This window comes from Suncus etruscus, chromosome 3 (assembly GCF_024139225.1).
Source record: "Suncus etruscus isolate mSunEtr1 chromosome 3, mSunEtr1.pri.cur, whole genome shotgun sequence".
In the NCBI taxonomy this organism is placed as follows: domain Eukaryota; kingdom Metazoa; phylum Chordata; class Mammalia; order Eulipotyphla; family Soricidae; genus Suncus; species Suncus etruscus.
Genome location: NC_064850.1, coordinates 12,129,067 through 12,156,429, shown reverse-complemented (window position 1 = coordinate 12,156,429; position 27,363 = coordinate 12,129,067). Strand labels below are relative to the sequence as shown.

The following is a 27,363-nucleotide window of genomic DNA, read 5'->3' as shown; positions in this document are numbered from 1 at the left end:
CTGCAGCAAAACATGGTTTCTTCCAGGTGCCAACTTCCTCTCACATCTCAGAGATGTGCACAGAGGCTCACCATTACTATGTCTCAACTGTCCCAGTCTGAGTGAGTATGTAGGGGGCACTCTACACTGGAATAGCTTCCTTTCCAGGTTAATTCTCAACTTGTATCTTAAGTTGCCAGGACAGGTTTCCTCCACCAGGAACTCTGAACTAGAATACAGAGGTTAGAAAATAAATGAAAGAATACAAATTATGGCTTAATGGTGTATGAGTTTGATGTCTTCTTGAGTTTGGCAGTATTTTTTGTGATAAACATGATTATAAAATTTTTTTGTTCATTTGTTTCTGGGTCACACATATAGCACGCAGGGATCACTCCTGGCTCTGTGCTCAGAAATCGTTCCTGATAGGCATGGAATGCTGGTATTCGAACTATCATCCATCCTAGATTTGGCTGCGTGCAAGGCAAATGCCCTACTGCTGTGCTATCTCTCCGGTCCCTGACTATAAGAATTTAACTCTCATTTATATAAATTATCACACATCATACTGCTTAAAGTCACAGTTCCTAAGAGTCTACCAGTGACAGTAAATGAGGTCCTATTATATTGAACGTTAAATTCTGAGTCAAATCTCCCTCAATAGAGCACATGCTGTTAGTGTTTTGGGGTTTATTTTATTAATTTCTGTCGTTGTTGTTAGAGGGGAGGAGAACATATCTATCTATCTATGTTTAAGACTTACTTCTAGCTCTTTATTCAATGATCTCTCCTGGCAGTGCTGAAGGGACCAGACATGGTGCCAAGGATTGATTTCAAGATCAAACTAGGATCCATAATGAGCAAGATAAGCACCTTACCTCCTATACTATTTCTCCAGCCTTTAGTTTAGGAACACAGTAATTTTTTCATATTCATCACCTCACATATAGTAGATATTTAAAAGCATTTGTTAATATAAAATAAATGGAAATAACAAATGCCCAATTTTAAAGACTCTATTGTCTCATTTCTTTCCAGCTTAGGAATAGAATACACAACTATATATATATATATATATATATATATATATATATATATATATATATATATATATATATATATAATGGTCAATGGTCATTAAGGTAAAACAAAACAAAACAAGATGTTCTATCATCTAGATTAAGCTTCTGCCACAGAATCAAATAGACACTTAAAACCTTTACTTTCAGAAAAGAAACTGAAGAGAAGGTTCCCCAGTATCCCCCACTTCTCCACCTCTATTCCTTCTCTGCTTTCTTTGCCAAAAGACTAAATCTTACCCCAGTCCCATCTTGATCTATCTAAATCCTGCACATACTAGAATGCCGAATTCACGTGCCTCTCCTTTAGGAAGCATTCATCTTCAGGATGGCATCTGTCTTATTTACAGAATCCTTTTGGACAATTCACTTCTGGTTTATTTTAGAGATTCCTGTCAAGTTCATTAAAAACAAGTTAGTACGTAGAATTTAATTTGACTTTCTAAACTATCAGCAATTTCTATATACATATTTCACTCTATCATCACAAATTCTTCAAATTAAGTCTTCTTGGACTGAGTCCAATATCTTTCACATATTAGTTTATGTCTTGATTTAGTGTACTTCCAAGCCTAGAAAACTTCAAGCAAGAAGAATGAGACAAACCATGCAAGTGCGTGAAAGAAAATATGCTCTCTAAAATCCCAAGCAAAAATCCTGGAACAACTCCCTTAAAGTACTTTATTCTGAAAATATTTTAAGTCCTGAGAGCAGATGCTTTCCTGTGCTCCAGCAATAGAAAGTGAATGGTACCAATCACTATTTGATTTTGAATCAAAGATACACAACAGGAAATTTATTGACAACAAAATTCTTTGTGTTTCTGGAAGCAAACTTTCTTCTGGGACAGGGAACATAACTCAAGGGACTAAGGTGAGGCCTTGAATATGATCCCCCAGATTCACTTGTCTTTCCCAATATTGCTGGGTATGGCACTAGTGGCCCAAAACACAGCTGGATCCAAACAGCATCACATCACCAAGGCCAAGCATTGAATAATCCAGCCCAGTGAGTTAGGTACCACCAGGAGTGACCCCAGGGTCCCCTGAGCAGTGCTCGGGAGGCTCCCATTACCCTACAAATAAAAAACAATTTATCAGGGGCTGGAGAGCTAGGAACACTGGATTAAGCACTTGCCTTAATGTGGCTGACCCAAGTTCATATGTACTCATATGGTCCCCTAAGATGACAAGAAATGGAGACAGCAGGGTTGGCCCCAAAACATAACAAAATGAATGATTACTTCTGTCCTCATTTATTTTTCTTTTTTTTTTGGGGGGGGGGTTTGTTGGGGCTATAACCAGCTTTGTTCAGGGTTTACTGTCTCTGTGCTCAGGGATCACTCCTAAAGGGGCTGAGGGGACCTTATGTGCCTTTTAGGAATCAAATAAAATAAACATGAATTTTTCTACATAAAGGCAAGAAGTAAAAAATTTCTTCATTGTGATTTTATTGAAACTCAGTAAGTTCTCATTTTAACTACTATTTACCTTTCATCATTCCTAGCAAATGGACTTTTACAACAGTATGTCCATTTGTACCTGATATTATCTTGGGGGGGGGGCTTACAGCAATGCTCAGAGATTACAACTGGCTCTAAACTCAGTAGTCATTCCTGGCAAGCAAGGGGGACCATATAGAATGCCAGGGATCAATCCTGGTCGGCTGTGTGCAAGGCAAGTGCCCTGCTTGCTATAATATCTCTCTGTTTCACTTGATATTTTCTTCCAGCATCTGCCCGCTCCACCAGGAAGCTTGCCTGTTCTTCCTCCTCACTCTTTTCCCCTTATTCTCTAACTATCCCTTTCCACTATGAACACCTCAAATCTTACACTTCTCCTCTTTCCAGATCTTTCAAGATCTATCACTTAATAATAAAACTACTATTTCACAGAACCTTCTTATCTCCCACCTCCAAAGGCTCCTAAACCTCTGCCTATAAACATGCTCACATTCCCATTTTTAAAGGTTACAAAATAAGTTTTCCTTTTTAATCCTAATATTTCTCTATGGAACATTTCAAGTCTCCTGTCCTATTTCTCTCCTAAACTGCGGAATAGTTGACAATAGTTAAGTTCACTGTTATAATTATTCTTTAAATTCCTGGTTGTTCCACCTGCATCATTATACTGAAACATCTTCTCCCGGGCCACCTATGACCTCAAAGCCACACTAAACCAAATAGTCTTTTCTTAATCTTCATCTTATTTCCTCTCCTATGGAGCCTGACACTACTTACTACTCTTACTAAAATTCTTTTATCTCTGGATTTTCACACCCCCGTGCTGACAAAAGAACACTTACAAATGTTCTTTTATCTTACTTACATCACTCCCCTCACTCCTGAATCGCAGGAAAGGCAGCAACAAACTGACCAAGTCTATCCCAAGTGAGAATTAAGTGCATAGAATCTCCTCTATCATAAAAGACAGGAATGATAAAGAATCTTGGCACTGAGATGGAGATTTTCTGATCCTTCATAGTCATAACACATCTACGATGATAAGAACAACAGCAAAAAAAAACACCATTTAGAAGGCTACTGTAACTGATGTCCTTGGGTTTGGGGATCCTTCTTGGTCATCTGGTACATAGTCTAGTTTTTAGGTAATGCATAGACAAAACTTCAGGAACATTGGAAACTTCAGCAGTTGCAATAAAACAGAATCAGAAAGCTCAAGGAAGATCTCTTAATGGCAAACTACCTCCTCTCTCAGACCAGGCTTGCTGACTTCTTTATTCTATTTCAACTCTAAACAGTATGTATTGCTGAGACTTTATTTATAAGCCATTGTTCTTGTCTCTTCTCTTTCTCCCCCTTGCCATTCTTTATTTTGGGTTGATGTGGGGCCTTTAAACAGTGTTCATGGGGCACTTGGGCTACTCACAACAAAACTTATTTAGTTAACCAGGCCAGATGGTTAAATGTCTGGGCCTGAGAATGTGGAGCTGCTGGGGATCAGCAGTGCAGAGACTACAATAGAACAGTGGGAATGCCCAAAGATCTCCAAATGCTACATCTTAGAAGAGGGAAACATGAGATGCTAAAGTTTCAACTTGGGATCCAGCACATGCAAAAGTATGTACCCCAAACCAGTGAGCAATTTCCTTGCTACTTCCTTACCAAATGTATGTGCTCCTACACATTCACCTCATGTTCTTCTACTTCTAATTCCCCAAACCAATTCCTCCTAATATTCCTTTCTGTTAATGGCGCACCATTTCCCTGACGCAAATTTTACTTGCATTGTTTGTTCTTTCTACATTTAATCAGCTTTGCTCTTACTCCCTACCATATGCTTTCTCCTTTCTTTTCTACTTCTACTACCACAACCATTTGTCAGACCCTGGACCTCTGCAATGGATTCTACACTTAAACTCTTCTCAGTTTTAGTTTCTTTCTTCTCCACCGCATTCTTACAGGAAATCAACCTTTAGCAGAATCGTTAACTACCAGCCTGTCATTCCCAGCATCCTTCATGGGCAACCCACCACCCAGAGAACAAAGTCCAAAATCTTCAGTTCACTTTGAAAACTCTTCATGATCTGGCTTTGAGCTTTAACTTCTGTATTCTCTTCTATAAAACCTAGGCTTCACCCTACCTCTAAAAATATACCCACTTCTCTACCCAGCTTGCGTGGGTGGAACATGAGCTCCAGCTTGCTCCTGCTTTTTCCCATTGTTGAAAACCTTTTACCACAATCCCTTTTTAATCTAGTCAAATTCCACATATATTCACTATACTGTCCAGTTCACTTGCTGGTCTTCATGAAGCATCATTTGACAAAAGAATGGGATCTGGGGACCAGCGTGATAACACAGCGGTAGAACATTTGCTTTGCATGTTGCTGTCCCAGGATGGACCAGGGTTCTATTCCCAGCATCCCATATGGTCCCCTGATCCTACCAGGAATGATTTCTGAATGCAGAGTCAGGAGTAACCCCTGATCACCACTGGGTGTTGCCCCCAAAACAAACAAACAAAAAGTATAAAAAGAATGGTATCTGTCTGGCTTACAGACTCTGCTAGGGCAATTCATTCTATCTTGTTCTTCAGATATCTGTACATTTATTTTCTTCTTCCTGAGAACAAAACAACGTCTTCACTATCTTACTGTAATTAATGCTTAGTAAAGGAGCCTATAGTATTAAAGACTAAACAATGTGAGGTGTTAATGAAATCTTGAAAATAGCTGATGTATTTACATTTAGTATAAGAAGTCAAAAAGTAGGATCCATTCAAAATTAGTTCCATGTTTCAAAAAAAAATTACCTCAGAGAGTTCTAAAATTGTAATGCCAAAATCTCATTACATTCAATATTTCTGGCAGTATTAAAAACTTTAATATCATCAACTATTTTTATTTCTGAGGAGTTTCTTTCTTTCTTCTCCTGCCCTCCTTTCCCTTATTTTCTTGCCATGTTTCAAAGACAACTTTACCTCACTTCATTAAAGGTTTAATACAAAAATATGACATCACTCTCTTCCTTGAAGACGGCAGCCATACCATCTGTCAGACCTTCCTCAAAAGATGTTTTTAGACAGGGAAAACTTCAATATTAATTTAACAACAAAATTATTTTTATATAGTCATTTTTGTTTTCCTTTTGGTTGGGAGGAGACTCTGGGCCACATCTGGTTTTGCTCAGGACTTACTCCTGGCTCTGTGCTCAGGGGACTATATGTTTCTCTAGGGATTGAACTCAGCAGAGCCCAGCTGTGAAGGCAAATGCTTTAGCCCCTGTCCTATTTCACTAGCCCTGAGAAATATATATTTCTTCTTCAGAAGATGCTCCATCCTAGGATCTGTGCAAAAAACAAAATCTCTAATTACAGAAGACTGACTACAACAACTGCCACTGAGTAGAACTTTTCTTGGGATCATAAAGAAAGACCTTATCCTAGGCTATGCCCTAGGATCTGTGCAAAAACCAAGATCTCTAATTACAGAAGACTGACTTTGACAATCGCAACTGAGCAGAACTTTTCCTGGGACTTTAGGGTTCAACAACTAACATACCCAGAGCCTTATGACAGTATGCTTCAAGAATAGAGACACCATGCGTCCTTAGGCCAAGGGAATTTCCTTTCTAATTTCCCCAATGTTTACTGTCCTATGCAAAAATAAAAAAAATAAAAAAGCCACATCTGCCCTCTCCCTTTTTTTTTTCTTCTTTTAATTTTATTTATAGTTGCAGATAGGGACCCCCACCTTTTTTACAGAACCATAGAACATGAATCATCTTGTTCTACCTCAAATTTCTAAGTCCTACAAATTGAGAAAAAACAAAATGAAAAAGTAGGAGATCAATATGGTCAGACATAAGTACTAACACCAAAGTCAATGACAGTAGAATCAAGAGACCCAAACTATACCAAGCTATACACAAAATGGGCTGTTACACTAGCAGTTCAGGAGGGTAAAGGTGGAGGTATGAGAGGCATGCTGGGAACTATGGTAGACAGAGGTCAACACTGGTAGGAATGGCTTTAATTTAGTATCACTATGTGCCGGAAATACTACTGTGAAAGATGTGTAATTCACATTGCTTTCAATAAAAAATTAAAAACGAGAAATATAGATTCTTATTGTAGTGATATATTGTTATTTTTATCAGCACTCTGCCTCTGCTCAAGTACAACTAGAAAATAGGAGAAAATTAATACTTCTCCCTTGTTAATCTTTCCACTCATTAACATTGCAGACAATAATTCATTCATTCATCCACAAACATATTTTGTCTGCAAAAAACCTTACCCTAACATATACTTTGCTTTTGGCAATATGCCTTAAAATGATACTTTCAAAGACCTTGACAACCTCTATTTAACTTCCAATTGTCATTTTCTCAATAAATGAAGCAAGGGAGAATTTTCCAACTTGTTTGGATAATATTTAGTTCTTGAGATGACTACTGAATCTTTTGTAATAATATTGACATTTCACCAAGTGACAAAATACTAATAGCAACAAAAAATTAAGACATTTTAGATTTAAAACACTAGAAAGAATGATAAACAGTTTATTCATTCTGGTCTTCATTTACCTTAATGCAGAGTTTGTTTTTAATGTTTTTATATTGGATTGACCAATTTAATAGCACTTAAAAATATCTATTGCTTTTACCAACATTTGTGAATCACATGCTGTTATTTGCCCAAAAGAACATGAAGTACAAAATGTTTCCATATGCTAGAAAATAGTTCCATCATTTTAATAAGACAAGGAGAATGTGGCTTATACTGCAAATATACACCAAACTATAGAAGGTACCCATATCAGAATGTAGTTCCTTCAGGGTTTTAACTATTAATAACTATGAACCATGTGTAGTGATTAAGACAACAGAAAACAACAAAACAATAGAACAGTACAGTCAATTGTTAGTAAATTTTAAAAAACTTAGGATGGGGGGTATCATATGAGTGAAACTCAACCACAATCATGCTTGTGACCAAGGTGTTTAAATAAAAAATATTTTTAAAAAAGAATGGTTAAAATTAATATTCTAAATTCAGGTTAATATTAACAAGACAATCACACTTTTGTAACATAATAACGTGATCAAAAGAACACTTATAAATACCATATTCAGGGGCTGGAGAGATAGCATGGAGGTAGGGCTCTTGCCTTGCATGCAGAAGGATGGTGGTTCGAATCCCAGTATCCTATATGGTCCCCCAAGCCTGCCAGGAACAATTTTTTAGCGTAGAGCTAGGAGTAACCCCTGAGTGCTGCTGGGTGTGACCCCCCTCACAAAACAACAACAACAACAAAAACAAACAAATACCATATTCAATAGTATAAGTTTTGTTGCCTTTCTTTTTCTTAAAATGCCAGAGATTGAACCCAGGGCCTCAAACATGCAAAACATGTGTTCTGCCATTAAGTCACATCCCAACCCAAAGATTGATTTATTCTTACTCCTCTCTATCCAAACTCTGTAGCTCAACACAATAGGCATTTATTGGGGGGAAAGAGATGCTACACTGGGCTAAAACTAGTTATCTTATTTTGGTTAATAAATAAACTGATATGTTTTTTATTCTTCTGAAAGTAATCATTACCACTCTATTTGATAATCGTGAACTATCTAGAAAACAGAAAAACACCAAAGCACTTTGAAAACTGAATGATATTGTTATTACAAACTTCACTCAACTACAGGGCAAATAAATTTAATATATATCAATATAAAACAAACCAGAAACTACCAACTACAAGTAACAGAAGCAAGTTTACTAATAACTGCATATATTGTAAGCAAATTTGATCCCCCAAAGTTATGCTAGAAATTATACTGAGTAGAATTTATCTTCATACTCCAAGTCCTATTTTCAGAGATTTACACTATTTCTACTCTGACCCTAAAGTTCATAGTATATTTGTAGGAAATAGACATTTGTATGGCCAGAAAAACTCAAAAGTATCACATCATTACTCTACCTTGAGTGACCCTAGAATCAACCAAGCTATATGCAAGCCATTTTGTAGACTAACATTGTCTACTCAGAAGAATAAAGGATGTTACTTAAATATATATTGAAGATCATGCTTCTATAGGTAGCATATATTTCCATTATCATATATATTCCAGAACAGAAGATAACTATTAAATACTGGGGATATACACACTCATTAAGACAAATGGAATTTTTAGTTATTATTTAATATCAAATATATTTCTACCAAAAAACATCTAAATGTTTTTAAAATGAATTGGGCTTTTCTACCAAGCAATTTAGTCTCATTTAAAAAGGATCTGATCAATAATTTATTTTTAAAGTAACATTTCAGGGCTGGGAAGTTGGCTCAGAGAATCAGAGCACATACTTTCTGGCACTGCATGGACTCTTAGACACCACCAAGAGTGGCCCCCAGAATTACACCAAACGTGGCCCTGAGGACTATCAAGTGTGCCCCCACCCACCCTAAAAAAGGGCATATTACCAGTGTAATTCACAAAAATTTCTGAGTATGGAAACAATTACTTCTGGAATTTATTTAAAGGAAAAACAAACATGGACAAATAAAGACAAATGTGTAATGGAACGTCTCCTATGGCACTAAAATTGGATGTAAGACTGCAAGGTCCAGTTCTTCACAATCAACTTGACAACACTATTTTATTTTCCTCATATCCAAAGAACTATCCACACTGCCTTCAATCCATGAATGAAAGATAAACATACTTTGGAGGAAAACTTCTTGAAACCTCTGGAGTAATCTGCCACTCTAAAGAAACTACATCGTGCCCTCCTGCCCATGGATGATTTTTCTGTTTATGCTCTAATTGGTAATATATAGTTATGCTACTAATGATGATAGCAATAATTATTATACATTAAGTATTTCTTAAATTAGTCTAGATACTGTATTCAACATATTATTTAGTCTAATCCTCCCCATGCCTTATTTGATAGTACTATTGCTGCGTGTGATCAGACTATTATTAAAAGATTGCTGTTTTAAGACTAAAGAGATATTAAAGGGGGAAGATCTTGCTCTACATGCAGCTGACCTGGGTTTGATCCCCAACAATGCACCTAGAGTAGCCCCTAAGCACAAGAGCCAGGAAGTGCATCACAAAGTGTAGCCCAAATACAAACAAAAAATTAATTTCTTAATAAAAAATGAATAAATTAAAATGAAAGACTTAAATACATCAAACTCAAAATCTGATTTTACTTATTTTCTTAATCTCGGACCATAGATAACAGCTTAATTGAAATAATATATAAGCTTACGTAAGAACTTTCCTGTTGAGCAGAATATTTGCAAACAAAACTTAGAGATATACACTTCTGGGGCACAGTGGTAGGGTGTTTGCCTTGCACATGGCCAACCTGAGACGGACCTGGATTCAATCCCCGGCATCCCATATGATCCCTTGAGCCTTCCAGGAGCAATTTCTTAACACAGAGCCAGGAGTAACCCCTGAGCACTACCGGCGTGTCCCCAAAAATATAAAACAAACAAAAAAAGAGATACTTACTTCTCCACTTCCCTGTTAAATCTTAATCAGCCCCCTTCCACAAAAAGCACAATAAAATATGAGTTATTAAATAACTCATACCAAAAATGTTTTGCCTGATGTACTTTTTAAATTTTTTATTGAATGAGATTCTATACCTAGTTTGAGTTCTAAATGAACTCATAACTTACACTGAAAGTTGAAGATTTACTATTTAATGTTAATATATCTGTGATTTTGAAAGCAGGTAAGAAAGTTGACCTGAAGAGTTCTCATCAGATTGGGCCAGAGCAATAATAGTACAGCAGGTGAGCATTTGCCTTGCATGTGACAGACCTGTGTTTGATCCCTGGCATCCCTATGGTCCCCAAAACATCACTAGGAATAATTCCTGAGTGCAGATCCAAGAGGAACCCCTGAGCATTGCTGGCTTTGGCTTCCCCGCCAAAAAAGGAAAATTAGGTAACAAAAATAAAAACATCTTTTTCTTTTATCCCTATTTCTGGTATCTGTGTGAGATGATGGCTGCTCACTGATTGTACTAGTTGCTAGATAACAACTAATTACATTTTGCAACATGTTATTTGATGCATCTTCAAGCCCTCCTTATGTGAAACATCTTAAACTTCTATGTATGAATTGTGTGCAATAAAGTAAAAATAAGAAAGGTAATAAAGTAAAGGAGTTTAGTTACTAATTTCTCAGCTGTTTATTCTACTACGAAGATGTAATTTTTCCCCTTGTCTCTTCTATTTCGCCTTCAAATAACTAATCCTTTATCTGACAAAAAGGGTATACTAGAAGAAGTACTCAGGATCGAAGCAATGATACACGTGCCATGCATTCAGCTGGCCCACTTGAATCTCCAGCACCACAAACTGTCCCTCAAACTCTGAGTACAGAGCCAGTAGTAAGCCCTGGCACCACTAGGGGTGGCACAAAACCAGAAACAAAACAAAAAATGAAGTACTTTCAAATTTCCCAAAAGTTATCCTTAAAATGAGGAAACTCCACTTGGATTGACAGTTCTAAATCTCCATTATTAAATACATTCTCTCTAAATCTCAAATTCACTAGGAATCTCACAACAGAGATCCCAGAAAAGAACCAAAACAACTCCTTCTCCAAAATGCCTACTTAGCAAAATAACCCTAACTCTTTGTCTCTATATACCCTAAAAATTACTGTGAAAGATTTGTAATGCACTTTGATCACAATAAAATTATTTTAAAAAATAAAAAAATTAACTCTTGGGCTGGAGCGATAGCATGGAGGTAGGTTTGCCTTGCATGCAGAAGGACAGTGGTTCGAATCCCGGCATCCCATATGGTCTCCCGAACCTGCCAGGAGCGATTTATGAGTGTAGAGCCAGGAGTAACCCCTGAGCACTGCCGGGTGTGACCCAAAAACCAAAATAATAATAATAACAATAATAATAATAATATCTCTTTGCATAGCACTGAATTTAGAGAAGTCCTTTGATTTAATTTCTAATTACAGCAATTTTGTTTGTTGTTCTTGTTGCTTATTTTGGTTTGGTTTGGGGTGCATACCCAATGATACTCAGGGCTTACTGCTGGATCTGATATCAGAATTCATTCCTGGCGATGTTTGGTGACTATATGGGTTGCCTGGGATTGAACCTGCTTAAGCAACATGTAAGACAAGTGCCCTACCTTCTGTACCATCTCTCCAGCCTCTAATTATAGCAATTTTTAATCACTGTACATTAATAACTCTCTGATGATTTTGTAAAGACTATACATTTCCCTGCCAATGTAACATTCCTGAGTATATATCCTCAAAATATTATAGTTTCAGTAGATTCCATTGGCTTACTGAAGTTCAGTCTTGGAACAGAATTTAAAATTCTTGGTCTCTATGTCTCATCAATTTCATAAGCTTTAGAGATACTTGGAGTAACATGTGAGGAAAATTTTTGAATGAAAATTTTTATTTCATTTTATCTTACTGAAACCATGGTGATTTACAAGGTCCTTCATAGTTAGGGTTCAGACATACAATGAATCAAAGCCAATCCTACAACCAGTGTTGACCTTCCTCCACCATGTTCCCAGAGTGTATCCCATACCACCACCCTTTGCACCCAGCCTGCTAGCATAACAACCCCATTTAAAGTTTAGATTGTGAGAGTTTGGGTCTCTTGATTCCATTGTTTCTGACTTTAGCTTGGAAATTCAGTTCTATCTTTTTTTTTATCTCAGGCAATGCACCTGAGACCACTTGGCCCCTGACCCCCATCCTTTCATATTGTGCTTCTCAGTTTCTTTGCTTCTCACTATACTCTGGGGTCACGAATGTTCAAGATAACTTCCATTGAGACCACTGCATTTCTTCATTTATTCTAAATACTACATATGAATGTTATCACTTCTTCTGGCTTCTTTCATTTAACATACTATCTTCCAGTTCTATCTCTGTTGTGGCAAATGGCATGATTGCATCATCCTTATAACTATGTAGTATTCCTTAGCATATATCTGCCACATCTTCATGACCCACTCATCTGTTGTTGGAAATCTAAGTTGATTTCAAGTCTTGGCTATTACACTAAGTGCAGTGTGCACATCCTTTTGGATGAATGTTTTTTTTTTTTGTCCTGGGATAGATTCCTGAAAGAGGGATTTCTGGGTCATATGGCAGCTCAATTTTGAGTTTACTGAGAAAAATCTATACTATTTTTCATGGGGTTTGAACCAGGAATGAAAGTGTTTAAAGAAAAATCAATTAAAAGAAAAATACTGAATATCCCCAAATAAAACAATTTGGGGTAGCTATCATCAATTACTGACTGTATATTAATGTACACCCAAAAATACCACTAAATGGCACAAGTGAAGGCATTTTTCTAGAAGTTAGAAGTCTTTTGATTTTGTTTTTATTTTGGGTCATATCCAGCACTGCTCAGGATTTACTCTAAGCTCCACACTCAGGAATCACTCCTGGCAGGTTCAGGGGACCACATGGGATTCTAGGGACCACCACTGGTCAGCTGTGTGCCCATCTTCTGTACTATAGCTCTAGCCCAAGAATTAACAGTCTGATACTGTTTTTTTTACTTTTACTGTGTAAAAGCTACATTATTGTCTCAGACTCCAGTTTGGCTCGATATCTTCTTGGCTTTAAGAATTTTAATGTTGTTTAACCAATGCTAGTATTTTATTTTCCTTACTCCTGTTTTATCTGATAGTTTAACTTGTCTTTTCTATTGCTTTTTTTTTGTCAGAAAGGAATTTGTTGTTGTTGTGTTTTATGGAGCCTCCCATGTAGTTCGCAGAAAGTAGGTTGGGGCGGGGGGAATAAATTCCCAGCCATTCTTGACTAATAGGCCAGTGAGACTTCATGAGAGTGAACACCCAAATACACAATGCTTTTCAGGTCCTGTGCTACCAGAAATACACAGACCACACTCTGCTATAAGCAAGGAATGGCCTTATCCTCTTGTACTCTCTCTCCTTCTATTCCTGTTTATGTTTTACAAAGCAAGGGGTCAAGTCTAGGGCATTACTCAAGTAAGGTATGTTTTTACCACTGGGCTACAAACTAGGCCCTTATTATTTGTTTTTTTTATTTACCTGTTAAGAATCAGAAAAATAAGATTGATATGAAGATATCATGTCATACCCTGATATGAAGACTACACTTAAATAAATATTCTAATACATTCCACTTAGGTATGATTTTCTTTGGTAAATCTAATAGCCACTGAGTTTCTGAAACATATCTGTGCATTTCTATGATTGCACTCTGCAGTACATGAAAAGGGACTCTATAAAAGTATCTATTCCATAAGAAAGGCTCTGGTCATCATGCTTTTATTGTATGTAATATGCCTCATATTACAGTAAAAAGTAAAATAAAAACAACTTCAGTATACTGATGAAACTTTTAAGAAAGCTACTAGTTTTACTACAAAAACTCTGTGAGCTTGGCGAGCTACCATACTTAGCATCTCTAAAACAGTTCATTTACCTTTTAAAAGTGAATAATAATCCAGTTAGAGTTATTACTCAAATTAAAAAAGATCAAGTACATAAAGTTTGGTGTAGTAGTAAGAGCCATAATTATCCTTTAATGTAGACCTGTATCTTAAGGATAGCTGAATTTGCAAGTATATAAATTATAAATTGTGATTAAAATTAATTTATGGCCTTGTTTTTATTTTTAAGTGATGATCGAGAAAATAAATTTAAAATTCTAGGAACAGAAATATTAAATACAGAGACAAAGCCAAGGGGAAAACTCATAAATAAGACAATACAAAGACAGTAACTTCCTTATATATTTGTGGCTTAAAAACAACTGATACTTTCCAAGTGACAAGTCTGGCGTAAACATAGCAAGTGGGAGATTTATTTTTACTAAAAGTACTCTCCAATTCTGTCAAAAAATATTCTTACTTCTTAAGGCGGCATGTACTCTAAGATGAAATTGTCATGGTGCTGAAGGGGGGAAAAGCCAATTAAAATATGCTTGTTTTATTTTCCAGCCCTCTACTAGGTTAGATTTCTTTAAAAACAAAGGCAAAGGCGCCATCTACTGGGTCTAGAAGGATGCTGTTATAAAACCTTTGTAGGTTTTATCGCAGATGGCTGTAGAAATGCAAACAAGAGTAAAACTCAATACTTCAAAATGCTATTTCAAAGACATTAACAACTTAAATACTGAATTGATATAATCCTTGTATATTCAAATAAATAGACGTGTCATATGTACATGTAAATGTAAACTCTCCCTCTATGTTCTGATCTTTTCCTTTTCTTTTTAAGTAGGCCTTAATTCTCATGAACAAATTCGTTTTTAGAAAGTTAAAGGGTGGAGAGATAATCTAGTGGGTAGGCCACTTGCCTTGCACACAGTTGACCCAGGTTCAATCTCCGGTACCACCTTTGTTTCCCCAAACCCTGCCAGGAGTGATCCCTGAGTTCAAGAGCCAGGAGGAGCACATCACACACACACACACACACACACACACACACACACACACATACACCTCACACACACACACACACACCTCATCTATAAAGCCAAAACATTTACCTTCACACACACACACACACACACACACACACACACACAAACCTCATCTATAAAGCCAAAACATTTACCTTCATACTTTTTACAAGGGCAGAAACAATAGTGGCAATTTTTTATTAAGGGTTTATCGTGTACTGAATAGTGTTTTCAGAGCTCTCCTTAAAGATCTCATTTAAATTTTCTAATAATCCATTGAGGCAAACCAGATCGTATTAGCGTTATCTATTTTTGCAGATAAGGACATTGAAATACTAAGGAGTTAACAAAGTCTTACTTAGTCCAAGGCAACATAGCTAGTAAGTAACCAAAACACATCCTTGAAGTAACATTCTGGCTTAAAAAACCATTTTTAACCAAAGTACACCAAGCATTCCTTACTATCTGAGTTTAAAACAATTATCAATCACATTTTGTCATCGAAACTGCATGATACAAACCACACCATGCTATACATCGGCACATTCTAACACCATTCAATCATTAGGCTTTTTGGTAAATATTTTTAAGACATATTATGTATGAAATTTTATGTAATTTATATTACATTAAGATACAAGGGGCCTACCCTGGAAATTCCGATTAGATTTGTCTGAGGTGAAATGTGAAATCTTTATTTATTTATTTATTTATTTATTTTTGGGTTTTGGGCCACACCCAGTGACGCTCAGGGGTTACTCCTGGCTATGCACTCAGAAGTCGCTCCTGGCTTGGGGGACCATATGGAATGCTGGGGGATCGAACCGCGGTCTGTCCTAGGCTAGCGCAGGCAAGGCAGGCACCTTACCTCTAGTGCCATCACTCCAGCCCCGAAATCTTTATTTTTAATAAGATTCCCTTACCCTCCACCAACAATGACTCACCAAATCAGCCTGAGATCTACTTTTAGTACAATGAAGCTTTTAAAGGCATGATATTCGTGGACTGTCTATTTACTCTTAAATTAAATGTTCTCCTGATTTACTCTTTATTTTAAGAGAGCTCTGATGGGGGGCCGGGCGGTGGCGCTGGAAGTAAGGTGCCTGCCTTACCTGCGCTAGCCTAGGACGGACCGCGGTTCGATCCCCCGGCGTCCCATATGGTCCCCCAAGAAGCCAGGAGCAACTTCTGAGCGCATAGCCAGGAGTAACCCCTGAGCGTCACAGGGTGTGGCCCAAAAACCAAAAAAAAAAAAAAAGAGAGCTCTGATGGCAAAGCTCTGTCACAATTTGGGGGGAGGGTGAAGCTGTGTTTTAACTTATTTTCAAACTCGAAAAGCACAGGATTGCTAAGGAGAGTTTTAATTTTAACAACCTCAAAAGAGACAGGAAAAAATAAAGTAAGTCTCCTTGGCTATTTCTGTACAAATTGGTTTTTGACTCTCCAGAAAATGTAGTCACTGAACAGGTGGTTTTTAAGTTATTTCTTAATTTTCACTGGAGGGACAAAGAGAGGAAAATAATTTAGCTCCATTCCATCCTCATTAATCAAAATGAAACTTCCATAGATAAAATTTGAAAAGTAATGGCCACTTATGGTAGTATAACCGATGGGTGTTCATTTAACATGGATTATCACCAAGTTTCGGTCATAAAATGTCCCACACACATCCATTCACCAATGCACATTTCTCACCACCAATATCCCAGTTTCCCTCTTGCATGAACACACACACACACACACACACACACACACACACACACACAACCCTCTAGGCTAGGGCATGCAATTTTCTTCTTTTTCTCTCTCCTCTCTCCATCCTCATTTTCTCTTTTTCTTTTTTTTTCTTTTTTTTTTTTGTTTTTCGGGCCACACCCATTTGATGCTCAGGGGTTATTCCTGGCTAAGCGCTCAGAAGTTGCCCCTGGCTTGGGGGGACCATGTGGGACGCTGGGGGATCGAACAGCGGTCCTTCCTTGGCTAGCGCTTGCAAGGCAGACACCTTACCTTTAGCGCCACCTCGCTGGCCCCATCCCCATTTTTTCAAAAAAAGCAAGCATCTTGAAATTTCTATACTCATTGTTCCTTTAAAGTAGATGGATGGATGAATGGACAGATGGACGGACAGATGATGGATGGGTGGATGGATGGACAGATGGATGGATGGATGGATGGAGAGATGGAGATGAGTAGATAAATAAATATATCTGAACAATCCACAACTCCATTCATAATTAATACCTTATTTGCCTGCATTGGGCCTCTCATTACATACATGCAGACTTCTGCACGAAAACATCAATGCCCTAAAATAATATTTAGTTACTACAAAATCTCCTATTTTCTTGCTAAAAATATGTTTAGGCAGCACAGAGCTCTAGGAGTTTTTTTTTAAAAAGCTGATATTTATAAACATAATGCATTTATTGTAATATAATGGGTGTTTTGTTTAACAAGGTTCTATAACCTACATAGTTATGTGAATAACATTTCTGAAATAACTCAACAAAGAATTTTTTCTAAAGGAAATTATGCCAGCTGTGACAAGGTGAATGAACCTGGAGGACTATTTATGCTGCTAAATAAGCCAGATGGAGGAAGACAAGTATTAAATGACTTCACCTATATATAAAATTTAAAAAAGTTAAACTCATAGTAACAAGGAGGATCGTAGAGAGCAGCAGTAGCTAGCAAGATGAAAAAAATGATCAGGGGATGCCGACCAAAGCTTACGAGCTTTCATATAATGGTGAGTAAATTCTGGGAATCTAACATGATGACTACACTTACTATAACAGATATATACACATCAACATATAAAACTGTATGAGATGACTGCTAATTAACCAAACTGTGATCATCATTTCACCATGTATTTATATATGTGTATATGTCAAATCATGGCAATCTACTCCTTAAATAGATACAGCGTGACTTGTCAATTATGCTTCAATAAACACAAGAGAAAAACCAAACTTGTCATTTAGAGAAGAAAAGTAGAAAGGGTAATACTTAATACTGCCATTACAGAAATACTTTGATAATTTCTCATGATAGTCTCCTTCAAGATATCTTGGAAGCAATAAAACAAAGTGTTTTTACTATTTTATATTTAATTTACATGTTAATTCATCATTCAGTTCCATCCCTTGTATTATTCATCATATTTGGCTCTAAGTCAGATTTTTCTAAGTTATCTGATCTGCCACCTCCTTTCCAGAAAAAAAAATTGCTTACTAAGCCCCTAGTTAAACTAACAAATAAAAAAATACCCACCCAACTGTCTCCCTGGACTGTTCCAGCACACACACCCTGCGGAGGGGGGAATAAGGGGGTGGAATTATTGCCCATCTTGGGAAACATTACTCATGATTGGTTGTATCAAAAATAACAATAACAAGAAAAATTAATCCTCTGCCACTGTAATAAATTAAAAAAGAATGTCCTATAAACTTTACAACCCCTCCAAAAAAAGGATGCATAAAACAAATATATAATCTTCTATGGCAAGGGAAAACACACTTAATTGGATGTATTACTAATGCAATTTTTTTTTAAAATATGGAACACTTCACGAATTTGCGTGTCATCCTTGCGCAGGGGCCATGCTAATCTTCTCTGTATTGTTCCAATTTTAATATATGTGCTGCCGAAGCGAGCACTACTCATGCAATTTTTAAAAAATAAAGAAAGAAACTAAGACTGGAGAGAGAGAGAGTACAGGGGTAAACTTGCCTTGAGCACAGCCAGGAATGATTCCAAAGCACAGAGCCAGGAGTAAGTAAGCCCTGGTACCACTGGGTGTGTCAAAATAAAAATGCCAAAAAATAAATAAAACATATTTCTGTTTAAGAAAATAAATTTCCATGTCTGGGATGCCAGGGATTGAATCCAGGTCAACTGCATACAAGAAAGCACCCTACCTGTTGTACTATCACTCTGGCCCCCAAATGCCCTATTATATTTTAAACATATGCTTTGTAATCAGCTGTTGCCATCATGGTTTTAGTTTTCTCAATATCCAAGTGTTTTTTTATCCTAAATCTTCCTTTCACGAAGGAGCCAAAGCTAAGAGGTTTCTTTCTAAGGACTCCACAACCTTTCTCTTAGGGATTTGTGTCCTCTATGTCTTGATATTATTTCTGCTACTCCATATGAACCTCTTCCATCTCAGTGCGTCTGCCACCAAATTGCCTAATTCTTCCAATACTCCGAATACTCTGAAGAAACTTCCCAGAAACCTCTGTTTGGACCAGGAAAAACAATTTGGTGTCATCAGCATATTTCACCATTTCCTTTCGGAATCATTAAAACATAAAACAAGAAGATCCCAGTATCAGCCTTGAAGTTGCTCCTATGAACCTCTCTCCATCTAAAGTCAAGCCATTCTCTGCTATGTTGGGATTCCATCCTAGGCCCAAGATATGTTTATTTGCTAATAGTTTAGACTTTGATGGATATTTTTTTAACTGAAAGTTGCAAAACGCATTACGAAAGCAAAGCGGGAAAGCTCCCAAGGGAAAAGCCAAAGAAACTAGAAAAAAGAAATAGCTCTAACTTAAATGGTCTTATCCAAGCACTCGAACTATTTTATCTTCAACAGGTTCTAAAACCTCAACATAATTTTGACTTCTGCCCTTCAATTATTTACTTCTTTCATAATTGTATGAAAAATCTGATTAAGCATATTTGAAAATTCTCTCCGAATTATAACCAGCAGGTTCAACAACTTCATTCGTCTTTTTCCCCCCGTTTTATTACATTTGAAGGGAAATAAGCAAACAGTCCTTACTCAGAAACTGAAAAAACAAATAGCTTTCTTCTCAAATGGCCTGTATCTGAACAAGAGAAATTACTCTTGCTTTTATTCATGTGCAAATCTGTTTGAAGCTTTCATTCTACTTTCCCAGCCTGCTCTCTGCAGCTGCATAAAAGATGAGACATGGGAATGAAAGAAACTAGATTGGGGCCAAAAAGCAATATTATCCATATGCAAACTCACTCAAGGAGCAGCAAGGCTTCTGTACATCCCTTCCCACTTGTTTCCATTCTAGCAAATCCCTGGTCCAAGGGGGGAGAACTGTGGTATGCCATGTCTTTAAAACAAGTTGCCTCTCCTATGGAATTAGAGGAAAGATAAAGTGACCAAATACCCCTCTCTCCTCTCAGCCTGTCTTAGTAAGGTCTGAGATATCAGTCTTCAACACTTAACAAGACGGACAATGCGGGATCCTGGGGATAAATGTTAAGAACCTCAGAGGTCTCTGAAGATGCTTGTGGAGAGAATGACCCAATGGCAGTAACCAGAATTCACTTCACCTAACTTACCTCCTGAAAAATTCTCTCCCACAACAAGCCCAAACCTGTTGTTGGCTTTCAGATAGTCTGGCAGCCTATTGGCCTCCGTGTGAGGGTGTTGGATAACTTTATAATCCCAACCATCTACTAGGCCTCCAGTGAACCACGCAACTGAAAAAAATTCACCACCAAAATCAAACGCTGCTGTGATCCAAATGGTATTCTCAAAGGTTTTTGCTCAGATGTCATTATAACTACATGTTATTTTTAATACTGTTCTTTGGACTGTGCTCCATACACAATTCCCCAGTCACTGGAGGGCCGTGAACAATGTCCAGATGTATAAAATGCAAAAATACTTCCCTCCTACTTGTGGATTCCAAGATAAACACCACAAGAAGCACGTGTGACTCAACTCAGAGCTCGTTCCAAATTAAATACTGCATCCCGTGCACAGGGCTGGGCTTCAAAAACAAAAGTGCACAAATAGTCTGCACGGTTCATAAGCCAGACTGGGGTAAGCACATGACCGCACTAGAAGAAGGAAACATGAATTGCAGAGTAAAGGGTGAGAAAAGTCTCCATTGTGACCTTTCCCAGAAAAGTGGGCTATTTTCAGTGAGCTTGTAGAATATGGGCCATAGATGAAAGGAAAAATAGTATTTGAATGTTGTTGTTTTTTCCTACTTCATGGCCCTCAGTCTAAAACCACCCAGCAAACAGGGAAGCCCTAAGAAGATTTCAAAACCCCTGGCTAAGCAATACAGAAACATCAATAAATGCTGACCAAAAAACACATGTGTGTGCGCGCACACAAACACACACACACACACACACACACACTCACATACACAAAGAGCTAATAAATACTTAAATGTCTGGCTGGCTGGTCAACCCAGACAGAATCCTTTTGACCTAAAAGCTGGGTTCCAGACAGAGTACATGGAACTTTAGGGGGCAGGGAAACAGGACATTCAGGGCATGTGAAAAGATTTCTACATTATTTTTACAGTGTTTCAAAACTTAAAAGTAAAAAGAAAAAAAAAAAAGTTGGATGGGTAAATAGATAGCTTAGCTGAATTCAGTATTTCCTCCCTCAAATTTACTCTATCTAAAAATGTTTTTAAAATTCAAAATGGGAAAGTATTTATTGAAATAATCTTTTAAAATATTAGTACAGGGCCAGAGTGATAGTACAGCGAGTGGGGGCATTTGCTTTGCATGTAGAAGACCCAAGTTCAATCCCTGGCAATGCCCAGTAGAAGTGATTTCTGAGTGCAGAGCCAGGAGTAAACTCTGAGCATTGCTGTGTGTGGCCCAAAATAAAAAACAAAACAAAACAAAAATGTATAGGGCCAGAGCAATAGCATAGCAGTTAGGGCATTTGCCTTGCACACAACTAACCCAGGTTCGACCCCAGCATCTCATTGAGCACAGAGGTAGGAGTAACTCCTGGGCGCTGATAGGTGTCCCCCCACTCCAAAAAAAGTATGTAACATCTCGTGGCTACAAAAGAATAACTACACCGTTTATCATTTCTAAGGCTATGTAGCATAATATTTTACTATTTTACATACCAATGAAGCTACTACCCACTTTGTGAATTAGAATGGTCCCTTCCTAATGACGTCACCCGGGGGCCTTCCTGACTCCTTCCTGATAGTCATCCCTGCTCTGGGTATACATTTCTTTCATTCCTGCCTTAGTTTTTTTTTGTTTTGTTTTGTCTTTGTTTTTCTGTTTTGGGGCCACATCCGGTGACACTCAGGGACTACTCCTAGTTCTGTGCTCAGAAATTGCTCCTGGCTTCGGGGACCATATGGGATGCCAGGGATCGAACCCAGGTCCATCCTGGGTCAGCCGAGTGCAAAGTAAATGCCCTACCGCTGTGCTATGGCTCTGGCCCCTTGCCTTAATTTAAAAAAAAAATTTAGGGACTAGAGAAATTGTACAGTGAGTGAGGTTCTTGTTTGATCCCGAGGACCCCATATGGTCCCCTGAACCCTGCCAGGAGCAATGCTTGAATGTACTGTCATGAGTAAATTCTGCTAGGTGTGGCAAGATAAATACATATTAAAATAAAAACAATAAATAGAAATTAAAAAGTCTTTCCTGCAGCGATGTTGTGTTCAGATGTATCTGGTATTCCTCTCAGCATGTTTCCGCAATGAGGGAAAGAAGAGTATAAAATTTTCATCAACGGATGGAGTTGGGGGAGTAGCCATAAAGAACTTCAAGATTGGGGGGCCAGAGAGATAGCACAGAGGTAGCGCATTTGCCTTGCAAGCGCTGACCCAGGACCAATGGTGGTTCGAATCCCGGCATCCCATATGGTCCCCCGTGCCTACCAGGAGTGATTTCTGAGCAAAGAGCCAGGAGTAACCCCTGAGCATCGCCGGTGTGGCCCAAAGAAACAAAACAAAACAAACAAACAAACAAACAACTTCAAGATTGGGATATGCTCTTACTTCCCAGTATCTGGCAGAGTGAGAAACAGAATTAGTATCAAAGAATTTTTTTCAACTGCTTCACCATTAATTTTTAGGGGGGTACTAGATTTGAACCCAGACACACACTCTACCACTGAGCCATAACTAATCTTTCCAACTACAGTCCAAACTTTGCCTTAAGTGTTCCAAGTCAGACCTGCTCAGCAATAAATATTGCTCTTTCTTTTTTTTTTTAATTTTTTGTGTTTTTGTTTTTTTTTTTTTTGGTCCACACCCAGTGGTACTCAGGGGTTACCCCTGGTTATGCGCTCAGAAATCACTTCTGGCTCGGGGAACCATATGGGATGCTGAAGATCAAACCCAGGTCCGTCCCGGGTCAGCTGCGTGCAAGGCAAATGCCCTATCGCTGAGCTGTCACTCTGACCCCAATATTGCTCTTTTGATTATAACTTTTCTTCTATGACATGTTGCTCCAGCTCAAGTTTATCAATTATCTCCCTGGAATGCAAATCAATTTAACTGTCACTACATCACCTTATCAGAGCACACTAGATAAAATCTTATGAGGTACTGAAATTATCAGATGAGACTATTTCCTCAAGAGTCCCAGAGCTGACCACATGTCATGGGGGTGAACACATTCTCACACACGAGAGATGAAGTGAACAATTTCTGAGCTGCAAATGCCAATACGACACGGGGCTGACGACTGTTCTCTACTCGTTTGAGGACAGCACAAACCACACAAACTACGAAACCCCCCTTGCTTTTTTAGACAAGAAAATGTTTCATAATCATCTTCAAAGATCTTTACATTATGTTCTGAACACAAGCAAGCCTCTTGGGGGCTATGTTCTGAAGGATGAGACACACCCTCAATGATGTCACCGTTGGGCAATATGCCCCTGATTCAAATGTTGTCCAGTTTAGAAGAGCAGAACTGTCAGTTATGACCATTTCAAATTCAAAATCCTGTGGGACCCTCCCTGCCCCCAAGTATTAGAGTGAGAAAACCCCAGTGACTCATCTCTTCTGTTCTGAAAGCACAAGATAAAATGATACAGAATATCTCTGGGTGTGGAAAGAAATCAGGAGAAAAGTGCCTGAAGAATTTAAGCCAGTCAAGAGACATCAATCTAAAGGATTTAACACCCCCCACCCAAAAAAAAAAAACAAAAAAAAAACCCAAGTACTTTGTTATTTCAAAAGGTTCAATAGTTACACTTTAGGAAGCTAAGTTCAAGAAAACCAGAGCATAAACAAATGGTATCTATAGGATGGAATTAGTTCTTAAATTTAAAAGCAAAATAAGGTGAAAATTGTTTTTAGTTTTGTTTTGTTTGGGGGCCATACTGGAGGTGCTCAGGGGTTATACTACTGACTCTGCATTCAGGAATTAATTTTTCCTGGGGACCATGAGATGCCAGGGATCAACTGCAAGTGGGCCAGGGCAATACAAACACCCAACCCACTGTACTATCTCTTCGTCTCTGTCTTTTAATCTTTATTGCTTTTTTTTTTTAAATTAATTTTAGCTATCTCTCTAAGATTATAACTTCCCAGAGTCACAAAAGAAGAAAACAACTATTCTCCTCTCTCTATCCTAACATTTCTCTATCAATTTGTAACTAGAATGATCCAAAGATAGTAAGGTTTGATATCAGATAGGGCCATTAAATTTCATTATAGTTTTGGTCTTTTTATGATCCTACAATTATATTTTATGCTGATTTAGGGAACAGCTTTGAGTTCCAATAAAGGATAATTATGAACACCTAGACACCTCCTTCTTTGCAATCTACCTGATACAACCAATCACACACAAGGCAATAAATATGTCACCTTATCTCATCATGTTGTAAATATTGCATCATATGTATATAAATCCTATTTCTGCTACTTTCATAAGTGGAAAACATAAAAAAATTTAAATCAAATACATCATAAAGAACTTGTATTCAGAATACACACACTGTGAGTTTCACAATTCTAATAATTAATTATAATTAATAATAACTAATTCTAATAATTACTAATAAGTACTAATAATTCAAACAATTGGTCAACAGGCATATGAAAAGGTTCTCAAACATTATTACCTAGTAGAAAACTGTGAATCAAAACCATAATACAATATTTATACACACTAGGATTGTTGTAATTTCCCCCAAAAAAATCGTTGGTGAGTCTAATGAAGGATCAGAATCCTCATTGATTGCTGACAGGATTTGTTTAGTTTTGTGTTTTGTTTTGTTTTGGGACACAGCCAGCAATGCTCAGGGGTTACTCCTGACTCTGCACTCAGAAATCACTCCTGGTGATCTCAGAGGACCACATGGGTAATGGGGTTGATACTAACTTACGTGCATGCAAGGTAAATGCCCTCTCTGATATACTAACACTTTGGTCAAGTGGTGGAAATTTTTTTTTATATTTTATTTAAACACCTTGATTACATACATGATTGTGTTTGGGTTTCAGTCATGTAAAGATCACCATCCATCACCAATAAGTGGTGGAAATTTTTAAAAGATGGGAGTTCCTCTAAAACTTTGGTGGTTCTTAACATGTTAAACACAATTATCATACAATCCAGAAACCCAACTCCCTGATACAAGTGAGAACATAACACACACAAAGACATTCTTTTGTTTTTTTACTGTATTTGTAATTTTTATTATTTGTAATTTTTGTACTATTTTCATTGCATTATTTGTACTCTGGATAGCAATAAGTTGCAATTTCCTAATTATAAAGCGCCCTCTTGTGGCCTAACCTCCCTTTATTCAGAAGGTACCAGACTGACTGGAAAATCTAAAAAATTAACTAACAAGCATTAACAAATTTCATCTCCTCTGCATCATAGACTCATCTTCCAGCAGAATCACATAAACTGGGCCCTATGTGGTCTCATCTCAATAAACAACTTACCAGAAGTCACTCAGTCTGTGATACTCTACAAATATTCATAGTCATGTGTAAATGTTTGTTTTGTACTTATCATAAGTCGACAAATCATAAAACTTTAATGCTAGAAGGGGGCCACAGGAACTGTACATGAAGTAAGACACTTGCCTAGCATGTAGCAGATCTGAATTCAATCCCAATATCAGATATGGAATCTCTGAGCACCACCAGGATTTACTCCTGAGAAGAGCCAGAAATAGTCCCTGAGCACCACTGTATATGGCCCCAAAACAAAACAAAAAAAAAAAGAAGAAAAATTACTGAAGAAATGGCCAAAGGTACAGGGTTGGAACAAGAACTCAATAAACTGAAGTGCATGTTTTGCATACTGGAGGCCCAGTCTTGGAACTAGAAAGATAGTCCATTGGGCTAAGCACTTCCATGTGGTCAACCTGGGTTCAGTCCCCAGCACCACATATGGTCTCTGAGCCCTACCAGTCATGACCATTGAGCACAGGGCCAAGAGTAAGCCCTGAATATTGCCAGATGTGACCAAAACAAATGAAAAAAAAAAACAACAACAACACAACCAGGGGTCTAGCTTCATTCCTGGCACAACATGGTCCCATGAGTGCCACCAGAAACAACCTCTGAGCATGTGTGAGTTAGGAATAGCCCCAGAGCAAAAGTGAATTGTGATTACAATACAAATAAATTAAAAGGTACATTTCCATTGAGATCTTTTATTAAAATTATACCTTGAATACAAATATTTATTGTTTCCTCTTTCAGGAACACTGTTCCCTAAACATATCTGATGTTAAGTGGCATTTCTCTGATTGCCCCAATATTAATGAGGTAGGCCCACAGAACTGGGTGCTGAAAGGAGTTAGGGTGATATGCAAGATACCCCTTCAGTAACAATATTTCAAACCAGGGTGACTAAAAGGATAACAGGAAAGAGAGCAAGAGATAGAAAGACTAAGAGAGAGAGTAGAAAAATGTCTGTCTTAGGAACAGGCAGGTAGAGGGCGGGAAGCAAACTGGGAACGATGGTGGTGGGAAATGTGTACAACTGGAAGAGATGGGTGTTGAACACGGCGGTATGATTGAAATTCAATCATGAACAACTTCGTAAATGTACCTCATGGCGATTCAATTAAAAATATTTTAAAATATTTTAAATATTTTAAAAATAGGGGCCAGAGAGAGAGCATGGAGGTAAGGCAAATGCCTTGCATGCAGAAGGATGGTGGTTCAAATCCTGGCATCCTATATGGTCCCCGAGCCTGCCAGGAGCGATTTCTGAGTGTAGAGCCAGCAGTAACCCCTGAGCGCTTCCGGGTGTGACCCAAAAACAGAAAAAAAAATGTTTTAAATTAGGGGCCAGAGTGGTGGCGCAAGTGGTAAGGGTCTGCCTTGCCTGAGCTAGCCTAGGACGGACTGCAGTTCAATCCCGTGTCCCGTATGGTTCCCCCAAGCCAGGAGCGATTTCTGAGCACATAGCCAGGAGTAATTCCTGAGTGTCACCGGGTGTGGCCAAAAAAAAAAAAAAATTTTTTTAATAAATTTTTAAAAAGATGAGTAATTTAAGTAATACCAAACCCTTCAAAAAAGATAGACTAGCAACGTGGTACCAATTTGGTCATTTGCTGGTGAGCCAGAGTACTTATAAACATCTAACCAGAGACATAGAACT

General features: G+C 37.8%; 1 protein-coding gene and 1 non-coding gene across 2 annotated transcripts in view; both read right to left on the bottom strand.

Annotated features, from left to right (window-relative positions):
• Positions 1–27,363, bottom strand: part of RAD51B (RAD51 paralog B) — a 632,113-nt gene that overhangs the window by 531,772 nt on the left and 72,978 nt on the right. The gene's annotated exons all lie outside the window — the stretch shown is intronic.
• LOC126005527 (U6 spliceosomal RNA) lies at positions 18,565–18,671 on the bottom strand. Its single transcript, XR_007494578.1, has one exon. It is a non-coding gene; the product is annotated as a U6 spliceosomal RNA (small nuclear RNA).